Source organism: Equus asinus, chromosome 22 (genome assembly GCF_041296235.1).
Source record: "Equus asinus isolate D_3611 breed Donkey chromosome 22, EquAss-T2T_v2, whole genome shotgun sequence".
NCBI lineage: Eukaryota > Metazoa > Chordata > Mammalia > Perissodactyla > Equidae > Equus > Equus asinus.
The window spans coordinates 22,027,699-22,041,054 of record NC_091811.1 but is presented as its reverse complement, the minus strand read 5'-3'; the positions used below and the strand labels follow the sequence as shown (position 1 = coordinate 22,041,054).

Below are 13,356 nucleotides of genomic sequence, written 5' to 3'. Positions count from 1 at the left end.
GGAGGAGAAATCCACCATATGGAAATTTTAGTCATTTTATTCATATTATTTTTGAGTAGTTGTAAAAAAAGCATCCATAGGGCAACATCAAAGATGAAGAAAAGTTCATGTCAGGTTTCCCCTTCACAATTACTAAATAAAAGAAAAAGTAAAGAGATCTAGAGAGCTAAAAATATCAGACAGGAAGTTGGTTTTGAGATAATGATCTATGTTTTAAAAATAATCTACATTTGCCAGTGAAGTTCTGAAAGTTCAGTGTCATGAAAAAATGTTGCCCACATTTAAAAATTATTTAAAGTCTCTCATCTTGTGTTGACTGACTTCATTATCAGATAGAATGTCCACTTGAGGCCACAAGATGGCTACTGATGCCATGAATATTATATTTTTATAGCTTTAGACTTAAAAAAAGAATAATTCATATTTAACTGTTCCTGTAAAGACCTGAGTTTCACCAAAATTAAACAGCAAATATTGAAACAATAATGGAGACCAGGAGAATTTAAGGGACTGGCTGACTCTCATTGTAAGGTATGTTTTACATTTCACCAAGAAAGATGAAAGGGGAGGGGTAATCTTTCTTCCCTCTGAACCCTGGCATGTGAAATAGGTTTAGCCAATTAAATGCTTCACATGGGACTTGCCGTAGAAGGTGACATATTCATAGGTTCCAGATTAGGATGTGAACTTCTTTGGGGACCACTTCCCCCATCTCCTAAAACCCTCAATTCCTTGGGGGAGGAATTTTGACTCTGTTCTATGGCCTGATTCTCTCCCTGGGCAAATTATCCGAGCACAGTTTCGATGCTGGGTATGGGGGCATGGTGTGCTTCTCTCTGTGTAGAGGAATATAGGCAATGATGTTAGCTTAGGGCCAGGCTTCCTAGCAAAAAAGTGGAGGATTGGCAGCAGATGACAGCTCAAGGCTAATCTTTCTCCAAAAGAAAAAAAACGTGCTTTGGACTCTTACTCTTGAGTCAGTCTTGGAAAGGTGACACTCTGGGGAGAAGAGGGTATAAAGAAAGGAAGAAAAGAAGGAGAAGTGCAGTGAGGGGGAAAGAAGGAGAAGTGCAGTGAAGGGAACAGAAGGAGAAGTGCAGTGAAGGGGGAAGAAGCAAGAATATGCATGTGCAGTAGGGAGGGTGTTAGGATATGTTAGATGAAATATTTTTTAAAACCCCTTCTTTCCTCTCTCGAAAAATCCACCCATTTAAGAGGCTGTATTATATTTTCCTAACAGAAGAGGGCACTCTTAACCTAAGAATCCAAGAAAGTGCCCCAAGCGCCATCTCAGTCCACAGTATGTATGTTTCACCTCTATGAAGATACTACAGGAGGAACACAGAAAATGAGAACCAAAACAAGCTGATGAAAATTCCCCCATAAAAACTGACCACGAAACATAAGAAAACTGCAACACAACACGCCAAAATGATTTAAATATCCTAAAAAACAAAAATTGGACATTTGAACCAAAAATTCACAAGGAGAAAACTAAAATAGAAATAAATGAAACAATTTTCCTTTCTTCTCATTTTCACTCACTTATTATTATAGAGAATTTTGTCACCTAAATAACAGAATTTATAGCTGCAAGTTTCTTCTTAGGAGCATCCTTTATTTTAGTCTCTTTCAATATCAATTTTCTTTCATAAATATTTATTAAATTCACTTTTCTTCATTATGTAAAAATTTCCTGAAAACACACAATGTTAAATCACTTTCTAACTCAATAAATTTTCACTTATTGGATTTTATTTAAATCTACATATCAAATTACATATCTGAGTCCTTCTAACCAGCCAACACTTTCTGATTTCCTCTCTTTATGTGTGTTTTCACAGCATCCCTTATATATGGATACGTTTTCATGTAATTTCTGCTGGAAGAACTCTTTATAAAATATTTTAAGTAATATTTCTGTGACAATTACAGGCCAACAAAAGGATTCAGGAAAATTGGACCAATGAAATAGAAAATGTTCAAAATCATATGGTCAATATCACATACAACTTGGAAAATAAAGGTAGGAATTAATAATGTGACCAAGAATGTTGAAGAATCAAGTTTGTAGTTTTCAATTTCTGAAGCAATTTTCAAGGAAGGTACAGCTGATATATGTTCTATTTCTTATGCCTTGATTATTAAGCAGATAATTTTTAGTTTTTTCTTAGATGACTGTAATTCTCTAATGTTGCTCTAAAAAAAATTCTCTCAGTTTAATCCCTTTTTCCCCCAGAAAAGGTGATGGGTGTATAGATATGTGCTTTCTGTCATAAGAAAATTATTTCTTAGAAGAAATTTCTATACATAGTCAAGTTTAGAAGTGTAAAGATTTATTTTATTATAACGTGGATGCCAAGAGAAAGAAACAAGAGAATTACAAGAGAAAAATCAAGATAGAGAAAATAATTAATTAAAAAAATGTGTATCTTTATACATATTATGGAAAACACTGTGAAGAAACTGAACTCTACATAAAGAGAACTGGCACTATTTTTCTTCAGAATTTCAGAAATGCCAAAGGAGCTGAAATTTTGGTGGAAATCTAGGTTCTCATCTCATTAAAACAAAGGAGAGATCTGAAATATAGACTCTTCATCTCATTTCCCTGTCTTATTCTGTTCATGTTATTCTCTCTGACTAAAATTATTTTTCTTATCTTTGACTAGCAGGTTTTTAATGTTACTTTTAGAACATAACAAATGTCACTTATTCTGTAGGAGTCATTATTCAACATAAAACCATAATCCAAAACTGTGACAGTTGAAATTATTAGGGAGAATTTCCTCTTCAAGATAATGGAATCATTGACAACTGATGCACACTCTTGGCAAGAAAAAAAATAGGTAAATCACTTAAAATACCAAAGAAAACTTTAAGTTGGAAACATTAGTCAAGTGTCAATCTAAACTGGGAAGATTTCCAGATTTTTGTCTGAGAGTACCCCTTAATACCTACAATGTTTGATGGCAGAAAATTGCAGGTTTATTAGCTTAAGAAGTCAGTGAAAAACATTTTTGTCTGAAAGAAAAAACCCAGAAATTTAGGGAGGGCTTTTGGGGAAAAAAGTCATAGAAAGGGTAAGCCCCCAAATATGTTAATGAAATCCACCAGACTCTTTTGCTAAGGATTTAACTGTACATTGTGCAGATTTGAGCTGAAGAAGGCCCAGTGAGAAAGGGAATCCTGGAAGCAAAAAGAACTAAGTGGAATTTCAGCCACTTGCCAATACAGTGGAGAAAGAGTTTGGGGTTAAATTACAGCCTAATTGCCTGACTCTGGAGTGAAAATCATTCTTCAGGGGAGCATAATAGAATGCAGAATTTTAAAAGCATATCATTCATAATATCCTGTATCAATCAAAGATCACTAAGCACATAAGGGAACAAGAAAATTGGACCCATATTTTAGAAAGCAATCGAAGGAAACCAATCCTTAGGTAAACCAGATATTGCAATTAATAGCCAAGGAATTTAAAGCAGCTTTTATAAATATATTCAAAGAATATATATACACATAGTGATTATACAGACAGAGAATATCAGCAGAGACAGAGAAACTATAAAATATAACAAAGAAAATTCTAAGATACAATGTACAACTGAAATGGAGTATTTTTGGAAGGATTGAACAGCAGATTAGAGATAACAGAAAAACTGTTGTGAACTTGAGAGGTCAATAGAAATTACGTAATTTGAAAAAGTCTCACTTCCCAAATTAGTGAAAAATAAGATATTTTTAAAAATCTGTGTGACATATCACGCTTACAACTTATCTATAATGAAACATATTTTGAACTCAATGGAAATAAAAATATAACATATGAACATTTGTAGAAAGGAGCTAAAGTAGTACTTAGAGAGAAATTTATAGCATTAAATGCTTTTGAGAGAAAATAACATTCTCATACCAGTTAACTAAGATTCCATTTAAGAAAATATAATAAAGAAAGAAAATTAAAGTAAAACAATCTAGAAAGGAAATAATTAAGATAGGAACAAAAATAAAAAATAAAACAGAAATGATAAGGAAAATCAGTAAACCAAAAGGTAGGTTTTTTTTTTTTTTTTTTAAGATTAATAACACTGCCAGATAAACCAAGGTGGAAAAAAAACCCCAGAGAATCAGAAATGAAAAAGAAGACATAGCTACAGGCCTAAAAGATATTAAAAGGAAATGACATCTGTCAAAAGATAATTGACCATAAGTCTACTTTGGTTTTTTCTGCACTCTCTATTCTGTTTCATTATTCTATTACTTCTACCCTTATGCTAATATCACACTATCTTTTTTGAGTCAAGTTTTGAAGTTTATTGAGATATAATTCCGATACCATAAAATTCATCCTTTTAAAGCGTTCATGGGGCCGGCCCTGTGGCCAAGTGGTTAAGTTCCCGCTCTCCACTGTGGCGGCCCAGGGTTTCGCAAGTTCGGATCCTGCGCGTGGACATGGCATTGCTCATCAGGCCATGCTGAGGCAGCGCCCCACATGCCACAACTAGAAGGATCTACAACTAGAATATACAACTATGTACTGGGGGAATTTGGGGAGAAAAAGCAAAAACTAAAAAAGAGATTGGCAACAGTTGTTAGCTCAGGTGCCAATCTTAAAATAAATAAATAAAATAGTGTACAATTTAGTGGATTTTAGTTTATTCACAAGATTGCACAACCATCATCAATGTCTAATTCCAGAACATTTTCATCACCCCAAAAAGACACCCCATGTGCATTAGAAGTCACTCCCCGTATCTTCCCTCCCTACAGTCCCTGGAAACTACGAATCTACTTTCCACCTCTGTGGATTAGCCTATTCTGGACATTTTGTGTAAATGGAATCATAGAATAAGGGGTCTTTTGTGTCTGGCTTCTTTCACTTAGAGTGTTTTCATGGTTTATCTATGTTGTACCATATATCAGAACTTCATTTCTTTTAATAGTGGAATAATATTTCATTGTATAGATATGCAACATTTTGTTTATCCATTCATCAATTGATGGATACTTTTGTTGCCTCCGCTTTTTGACTATTATAAATAATGTTGCTATGTTCATTCATGTTAAGTTTTGGGGACATATGTTTTCAATTTGGGAGGTATATACCTAAGAGTAGAATTGCTGAGTCATATGATAACTCTATGTTTAACCTTTGAAGGAATTGCTAGAATGTTTTCTAAAGTGGCAGCATCATTTTGCAGTCTACCAGCAGTGTACAGGGCAATACTTGTCACTGTCTTTCTTTTTGATTATAGCCACACTGTCTTGATGTAATCTGTAATCATGTCTCCTCTTTCATTTCTGATGTTAGAAACTTGCGTTTTCTATCTTTCTTGGTTAGCATAGCTAGAATTGTATCAATTTTACTGATATTTTTAAAGAGCTAGATTTTGGTTTCATTGATTTGTCCCTTTTGCTTTCTGTTTTCAGTTTTGGTTTTTTGTACTGTAATTTTTATCACATATTTTCTTCTGTTTGCTTTAGGCTTAAATTGTTCTTCTTACTCTAGTTTCTTAAGACGGAAGTTTGGATTTTTGATGTTTTTATTTTTATATTATATGTAGATAATGCTAGAAATTTCCCTTGTAAGCACGGCTTTTGCTTCTCCTCACACATTTTGATGAGTTGTATTTTCATTCAGTTTACTTTCTCTTCAGAATTACTCTTTGATGCATTTGTTTTCATAAGGGCATTGTTTAATCTCCAATTATTTAGGAATTTTCAACTATCTTTTATTATTGATTTCTATATTAATTCCATTGTGGTCTATGAAAATACTTTCTACAATTTTTATTCTTTTAAATTTGTTAAGGTGTGTTTTATGGCTCTAAATGTGGCTTTATCTTGGTGGATGTTCCACGCAAGCTTGAGAAGAACAGAATAACAACAGTATTCTTTTGTTGTTGGATGAATTATTTCATAAATGTCAATCAAGTCAAGTCAATTGATAGTGCTTCCAGGTCAATTACATCCTTATTAGTTTTCTTCTTGTTGGACCTGTCAATTACTGATAGAGATATGTTGAAGTTTCCAACTATAATAATTAACTTGTCTGTTTCTCCATGCAGTATTATCAGTTTTCTCTCATGTATTTTATACTGTATCATTAGGTACATACACACTAACAGTTTTTATGTCTTCTTTGAATGCTTAACACCTTTATGATTTTGGGTTGTCCCTCATCATCTGTGTTAAAGTTTCCTGTTTTGATGGTATATGTAATTGTAGGGTTATGTCTATATAGTGAAATTGAATTTGGTAGTTGTAAATTTATTAAAAATTTGCCAAAATTTTTATCAAATTTTTGTTAATTAAAAATAGAAACAAATGGATCATGTTTGCAGACTCTTCACATTTAAGCCATGCTCTCCATTTTAATACTTCTTAACTGAATTTACTAAGTTGATTATAATTCAATATAAGCAGTTTTTAATTTGGTTTGCGGATGGTTGAATCTAGTATTGAGGATAGCTGCTTGTGTAAGTAGAAGAGATAGACATTCAACTATATTAACCATTTAGATTTTTCCAAATGGTTTAATTTAAAAAATTGGATTCTAATTGATTGTGTTTTATACACTTTTCACAAACACGTCTCTTTTTCTTCATTCACTTTAAAAATTATAACTGTCAGAAATGTAAAAATAAAAAGAGATGCTTATCTGAGTTATATCTTAAATACTATTTTGTGTTTTTCTATCTGTGGTACAGAATGAATAGAAGTTCTAGGAAAAAGCATAAATTCCACAGCATTTATTTATTCACTGAACTCACATTTATGGGGTTAAGAGATGTGACCAGTAACTACATTAGTCCTGAGGCTACACACATAAGTTCCTCCTAATCAATGGGGGAGCAAGACATGAACGTTACAGTGTACAGTAATAAGACAATATAAAGGTGAGCCTAGGCTTCATTAAGAGTATGTAAAATGGGCCTCACACAAATGCAGGCCGTGGAAATTGGTTTTCTGAAAATAGTTTTCTGGGGTACTTAAGATTTAACCAAATTAAAGAGGGTAAGGCATATTTTGAACAAGACATAGCATGTTCAAAGCTACATTATTTTCTGTCTATGTTTTTCATATACTTTATCAAGTAACAACAACAGAAAGATAAAATATTTGTTGACTTTCAGAGGCTGTAAAGAATTGAGAAAGGAAGTGGTCTAACTCTTACACCACTTGAAGCACTTAAAAGTAGAATATGACCAATAAAAGTGAATGTATGCCAAAACTGGATATATGTATAACAGAAGAGTAAATAGAAAAATGACTGTGGGTGTGAGTGGCTGAGCATGTGCAGCAGATGTCTCTGCTCATACCTGTAGATGTCCAGCAAGCACTCGCACTGTCAAGGCTGTGGTGGGCTCTCTGTGGCTTCCAGAGGATGTGTAGCTCAGCTTGTGACATCAACGTGGTCAGAAGTGTTGTTTACTGACTATTTGTCTGAAATAATGGCCTGAAATATGTGTAAACTGCTTAATGGAAAAGTTTGAAATCAAGCTATTTCTGTAAATATGTTTCTTGATAACAGAAAAACTACAAAGAAGATAAAATATGGAACTTTTCAGAGAAGCAAAATGAATGAGACACTAGCAGAGAAAATGAGATTGATTTAAAGATATTCACAAATATGTTAGAAATAAGGAAGAGAGAAGACTAAGCTTTCATAATTGTCAGTATACAAAATTTGACCATGCATACGTATGTGGAGGGGAATCTGAAAGCTTAGGATTAGTTGATATTGCCTGTATCATAATTCAATCACCTTTTATTATAAATGATATTAATATCCATGGATTAATGGATTACCATTGATTAGATTTACAAAGACAATAAAAGAAATATGAAATTTACTATTATAAAATGGATTTGCCAGAAGGAAATTTAAATCTATGATAGTGAGTCAGTGACTAAAAATGACTTTACAAATTTATTGACAACATTAAATATCTTATTCTGCTAAGGAAAGATGTTTTCTTAAAAAACATTTAACTGTTTAATTAAATCAACTCTATTTGTACAAACATCGTGGATTTTGTATGTTTTCATACTGGTTTTGGAAATAATATTAAAATCTGAAAAAATAATATTAAAAAGACTAATTTTTCCTTTATGATTTTATTTTTCTGGTTAAAAGTGATTTATTTTTAAAGCAATTTGTCTTGTGAATTAACTATTTAATTATAGAACCAAGGAATTATGCTTTACAAATTTGAAATTTCCTATACACAGAGATAAGGTTTATGGTGATTAATAAAAATAATCTATATACTCTGCTAAATCTTTGTATTTAATACTGTGTTTAATATTTAGCTCTTTGATTTTACTTTCCTTTTTTGGAAAATAGATTTGTCAAAATTCCTTTAGCCTAACAGAAGTAAGGGTATTTGTTGTACTGGATACAAAATCAACTATCAGTTCACTAAGAAAGAAATGGGAAATACAACACCAAATTCCTGAAAGCTTTGGCTGGCAGGATTTTCTTAAACATGTAGTTTAAAAGCTAGCTACATTGTAGAAAATCCTCTGACCTCAAATTGTAAAAATTAGCATTTCAATTCTGAGGTTTGCATAAACTTGGGAAGTTTAGGGACAACCTTTAGACTTTTAAAAGACTGATAATAAAAGATGCAAAATACTATAAAAGAATGGAGCGTGCTTTTACAAGTTCAGAGTGAAATTGCAGAGTGTCATATTCTTTCATAAATGAAGGGTTAATTTTTGCATACCTTTGAGTTATTGTGTTAGAATCTAGTAAAGTGGGAAATTTAGTTCATGAAAAAGAGTTCAATTTAAGCTCTATTGATATTTCAATTGTATATAGTCTTATTATTGACAAATTTAGTTACTTGCTGATGCTTATTTGAAAAAGAAAATCTTAATTATTGAAATATATTTTATTATAGGACTTAGAATATATAGACAACTAAATATTATATTAATCTAAATACTCAGATAAAAGAGCTTCTGTGGAATTTTCTGTTTCCTATTTTTACTCATGAAATATTTAGAGATTTTAGTATGATTTAAATTGGGTTATACATGAAAATAATGTGAATACTAATATATGTAATTAATTTATACTGATGTATTTAGCAAAGATTCTAACTTAGAACCTTTATTCCTGTTCCAAGACAGATATAGGAAACAAGAATCCTTACAGGTTTGTCTTTGTTTGAAAGCAGATCTTGTAAACAGGATAGATCACATGCTGGCGTCAAGGTTTTCAGATCTTTATCTAGAGACTTCAAGAACAAGATGAATGTTTTTGTCAGAGACCCAACCTGCTTGCTTTTTTATATATGGCAGAGTGGGCCCACTCTAGTCATTTGAAAGCTGTCCTTTACTGTTTTGAAACTCCAGGTTTGGATAGGATAAATTCCTAACCTCTGAGGGTAGTCACCTCATGCTAAACACATCCAACGTTAAATGACCTCTATCTCTAGTACCAACTCAGTTCCCCACAAAATGCCAATGTTATCCTTGATCTTCCCTCTCCTCTTTCCTTTTCAGCCTCATGGAGTTCAGTAATTCATCAAGCCCTGGTAGCGATGCGGGGTCGGTGAGCTGAGGAGTGGAAAGAAAGATTTCTTAGACTCTTAAGATCTGGCAGTAGTGCTCTTTTATTTAGAGAATAGAATAGCATGGGGACAGGACCCATGGGCATTCAGAGCTTCTACTGCTGCCACTTCTGCTGCCCCCGGTGGCATGGGGACAGGACCCATGGGCAGGCAGAGCTGCTGCTGCTGCCCCGAGTTGAGGGTTAGGGCTAATTTTATAAGGCATGGGTATGTGAGTCATTTCTTTACAAGACAAAGGAAAGAACATGATAAAAAGTTAAAATGGTATCAGTGCAGGTGGGGTCTGGTCGTTGGGTGATCCCATGACTTTTAGACAAGAATCAAATCGGATTAAGTTAAGGTCAGAAGCCACCACCCTAAATCAGTTACATGAGATTGCCAGACAGCAACCAACTTAAGTTCTTGCCTTCCCCATTAAGAGTTTCTAGGGACAAGGTCATCTCTCTTCTCCTTCATGGTACAGAGAGGGAGGCACCTTTTACAGATAGATTTACCTTACAAATGTAAATGTGTCCCAACAAGGGCAAGTTCCATTCCCCAGAGCCTCCTTCCCTGTCCCCGTTTATCGAAAGCAATCAGCCCAAAACAGAGACATATCCTGGGGTGGCTAATTTCAGGTACCTACAAGGTCATACCCCCTTCCTTCACAAATGCAAATGTCTCTCAAAAGGGCAAGCAAAATTCCAGTCCTTGGAGCCTGCTTCTCATCTGCAGTTTTAAAAATAACCAGCCTAAAATCCTCATCAGTAGTATCACTCTCAAATTTGCCAAATCTATTATTATTATTATTAATCAATTTCATTATTATTTTATATTCCTATCATGATATTCCTCATTAAAACCTTATCACGTTTCTCTTGAACTGCTGTTGGTGCGTTATAACTGCCTCTTTACGATCTTCCTTGTTCTTCTTAAATGTCAATTCCATTTCCCCACAGCAGCCAATTATATATTTAAAACTCAAATCAGTCAACATCTGATTATTTATGCAATCCAATAAGCTTCTGTTACCTATGGAATAAAGTAAAGCTGCTTAAAGAGACACGAGATTGTTCTTCACTCCTGCCATCTTTCCAGTTTCATTTCCTCTCACTGCCTTCCTAATGCTGCCACAAGGACTGCTGTTGTGTCTATGATTTTATGTCATTTTCTTCATTTTGTCTGTGTTTCCTATAACTTGCATCATTAACTCTTACTCCTGGTAGTCATGTAGGACTCAAATGAGATACTATCTCTTAAAATAAAACTGTTATTAACCTCCATTCTACTTCTACCCATGCCAGGATTTGATTTTGTGGTTCTCTTTCAAGCTGCATCTTCCTATCACTGCCCCTTACACAATTACTTATAATTATTTCTATATCTTTTTCAAATGGAATAGACTAAACCACAGGACTTCAGTGACTGTCTCTTTTCAGTGCCTAGCAGAGACCTGGCTATGTTATGGATTCTTAATAATTAGTAGTTTCATGAATGAATTAATGAGTGTCAAACAACATATATTTAATTAAGTTTGGGCATTTTTACCTCTTGTACCACACAGTTTGAAAACGTCATCATGAATTTTCTATGGGTCTGGAGGAAAAGTTTTGTATAAATTATAAGTTGTATACTGTACATATACCAGACTATGGGCACCATCTTAAAGGTTCAGGAAGTCTCTCTTAGAACCTAGGTAAAAGTAGAAACCAATGTTGCTATTGCACCTCAAACATGTTAGGACAGGATGGAAATTTAAATAAAGATGTTTTCTAATGGTGTCCAACGTGCACATCACAAAGTGACTCCCTCTGAGTTTTAGACCTTGATTTAGGATAAAGCTGTTTATTATGCATACAATTTTATATGCATACTTCAAAAAAACTGGAGAAGTAGGGAATCACTGATTGAATAATTTGAAAAGTGGCATGATCGAACTTATAATTAGGAATATTAACACAACAACTGAAATACAAGAGATGGGAATCTCCAGGAAATAATATGTCAGGCAAGACAAATAATATGAGGATCAAGAAGAGATAAATGGAAAATGTTTGATAGATAAGGTCCCCTAGAAACTTAGCACCTGATTGGACTGAATCTAAACCACTACCTGTCTTGCCTCCTCTTCTCCAGTTCAGTGCTCTGCTCACATATTCTTTTCTGACATTCAAGTAAACTTGGTCTTATAAAGTCATCAAAACTCTTCTACTGTCTGAATCCAGATGAAATTTGAATATTTGTTTATCTCCTTAAAATACTTGCCATGACTGAATTCTCCTTCTTAAGTTTTACTGATGCCTTTCCATCCTGGGTTTCCTCTTAAGATCTCTGGCCATTTCTTCTTCTCCGTGTTGTGCCCCCAATTCTTCATTTAGGACTGTGAGTGTTGGTGCATCTCTGAGTTGTAGTCTTTATCCTTTTTGTGCTGTAGAGACTCTCCTGTGACTCTCTCTAGGGTTTCACACAGTACTTATGCACCACTATTCCAATATCTATATCTCGAACTCCATGTTCCACTATTTACTGATTGTATCTGATTTGATGCCCCAGTTATACCTTAAATTAATTCTATTTAAATTTTACAAAATGCTGACACGGCTGCACATTCACAGACAGTATCCATACATACCAGAATCATGAAGAGTTAAAGTCCCAATCCTCCCTCTCTCTAATCAATATAGTACAAATTGTTTTTAGGTGGTACACACATTAAAAAGGTTTTTCCTTAGACAAAAGTCTAGGAGATAATTAAACAATGTGGATAAGATCCAAGTTCTCGTCTTATCTCATGATTAAGCTAGAACCAATGAGAAAAACTAAAGCTGTAAGGTATATATCAGATTTTTACAGTGTGATCATAGGTCCTAGTTAGAGATTCATGCAATGGATACAGAATGTATTGTACAGAGCATGTTTCACTCTATTTCTGAATTATCCTTACATTTATTCACTTGTTTCTTTAGCTATGTCTAAAATAAAAACTACTCAAAAATACATCTAGGGGTCAGCTCATTGGTGCAACAGTTAAGTTTTCATGATCTGTTTTGGCAGCCCCGGGTCTGCCAGGTGTGGACCTATGCACTGCTTGTCAAGCCATGCTGTGGCAGGCCTCTCGCATATAAAGTAGAGGAAGATCAGCAGAGATGTTAGCTCAGGGCCAGTCTTCCTCAGCAAAAAAGAGGAGGATTGGCAGCAGATGTTAGCTCAGGGTTAATCTTCCTCAAAAAAAAAGAAAACACACATCTAAAAATCATTCGTCAATATAGCTCTTAAAATTATTTCTGATAATAATTAAAACCTAACACTTTACCTCATTAATATGTTAATACATTTGTTAAATATTTACTGAGTTTCATTCTGTTTCAGGCACTATTCTATGTGCTAGAGATACAGATTTGAGTGAGGCACAAAGTTCTCACAGGGCATGTAATTTACTCCTTTTAGAAGAAATATATAACTTAAAATTATTTCCCAAGATAAGTAGATGGATAGTTATGCGAATAGGTAGAAAGATAAAAGGATAGAATGATGAATACATAAAAACACATGCTTTTTTAAAAAAATAGAAGCTCATCTCTTGTAATCAGAGTGATAAAAAAGGTTGTGGCTTTGTATGGTATAACTGAAGTCATCTGGAGTAACTTGAGGAATAACACACCAGCAAATACTGTAAATATGACAATTCTTCCCAAATCAATTTATACATAAAGTAAATTGCAGAAAAAGTCCTAATAGAAATTCTATAGAACTTCGTATTAGATCTTAGATAGAAGAAGTTCATATAGAAGAA

The 13,356-nt window shown here is 33.7% G+C and overlaps 1 protein-coding gene across 2 annotated transcripts in view; it reads left to right on the top strand.

The window, feature by feature from the left end:
* The first annotated feature begins 318 nt into the window (after nucleotides 1–318).
* LOC123279887 (killer cell lectin-like receptor subfamily I member 1) overlaps nucleotides 319–13,356 on the top strand; it is a 33,159-nt gene continuing 20,121 nt past the window's right edge. The window contains exons 1-2 of one of the 2 annotated variants that reach the window (XM_070494789.1): nucleotides 319–531; nucleotides 1,936–2,026. The gene's annotated coding sequence lies outside the window, so the exon portion shown is untranslated. The remainder of the gene's footprint in view (nucleotides 532–1,935; nucleotides 2,027–13,356) is intronic. The other variant, XM_070494788.1, reaches the window with a different exon arrangement.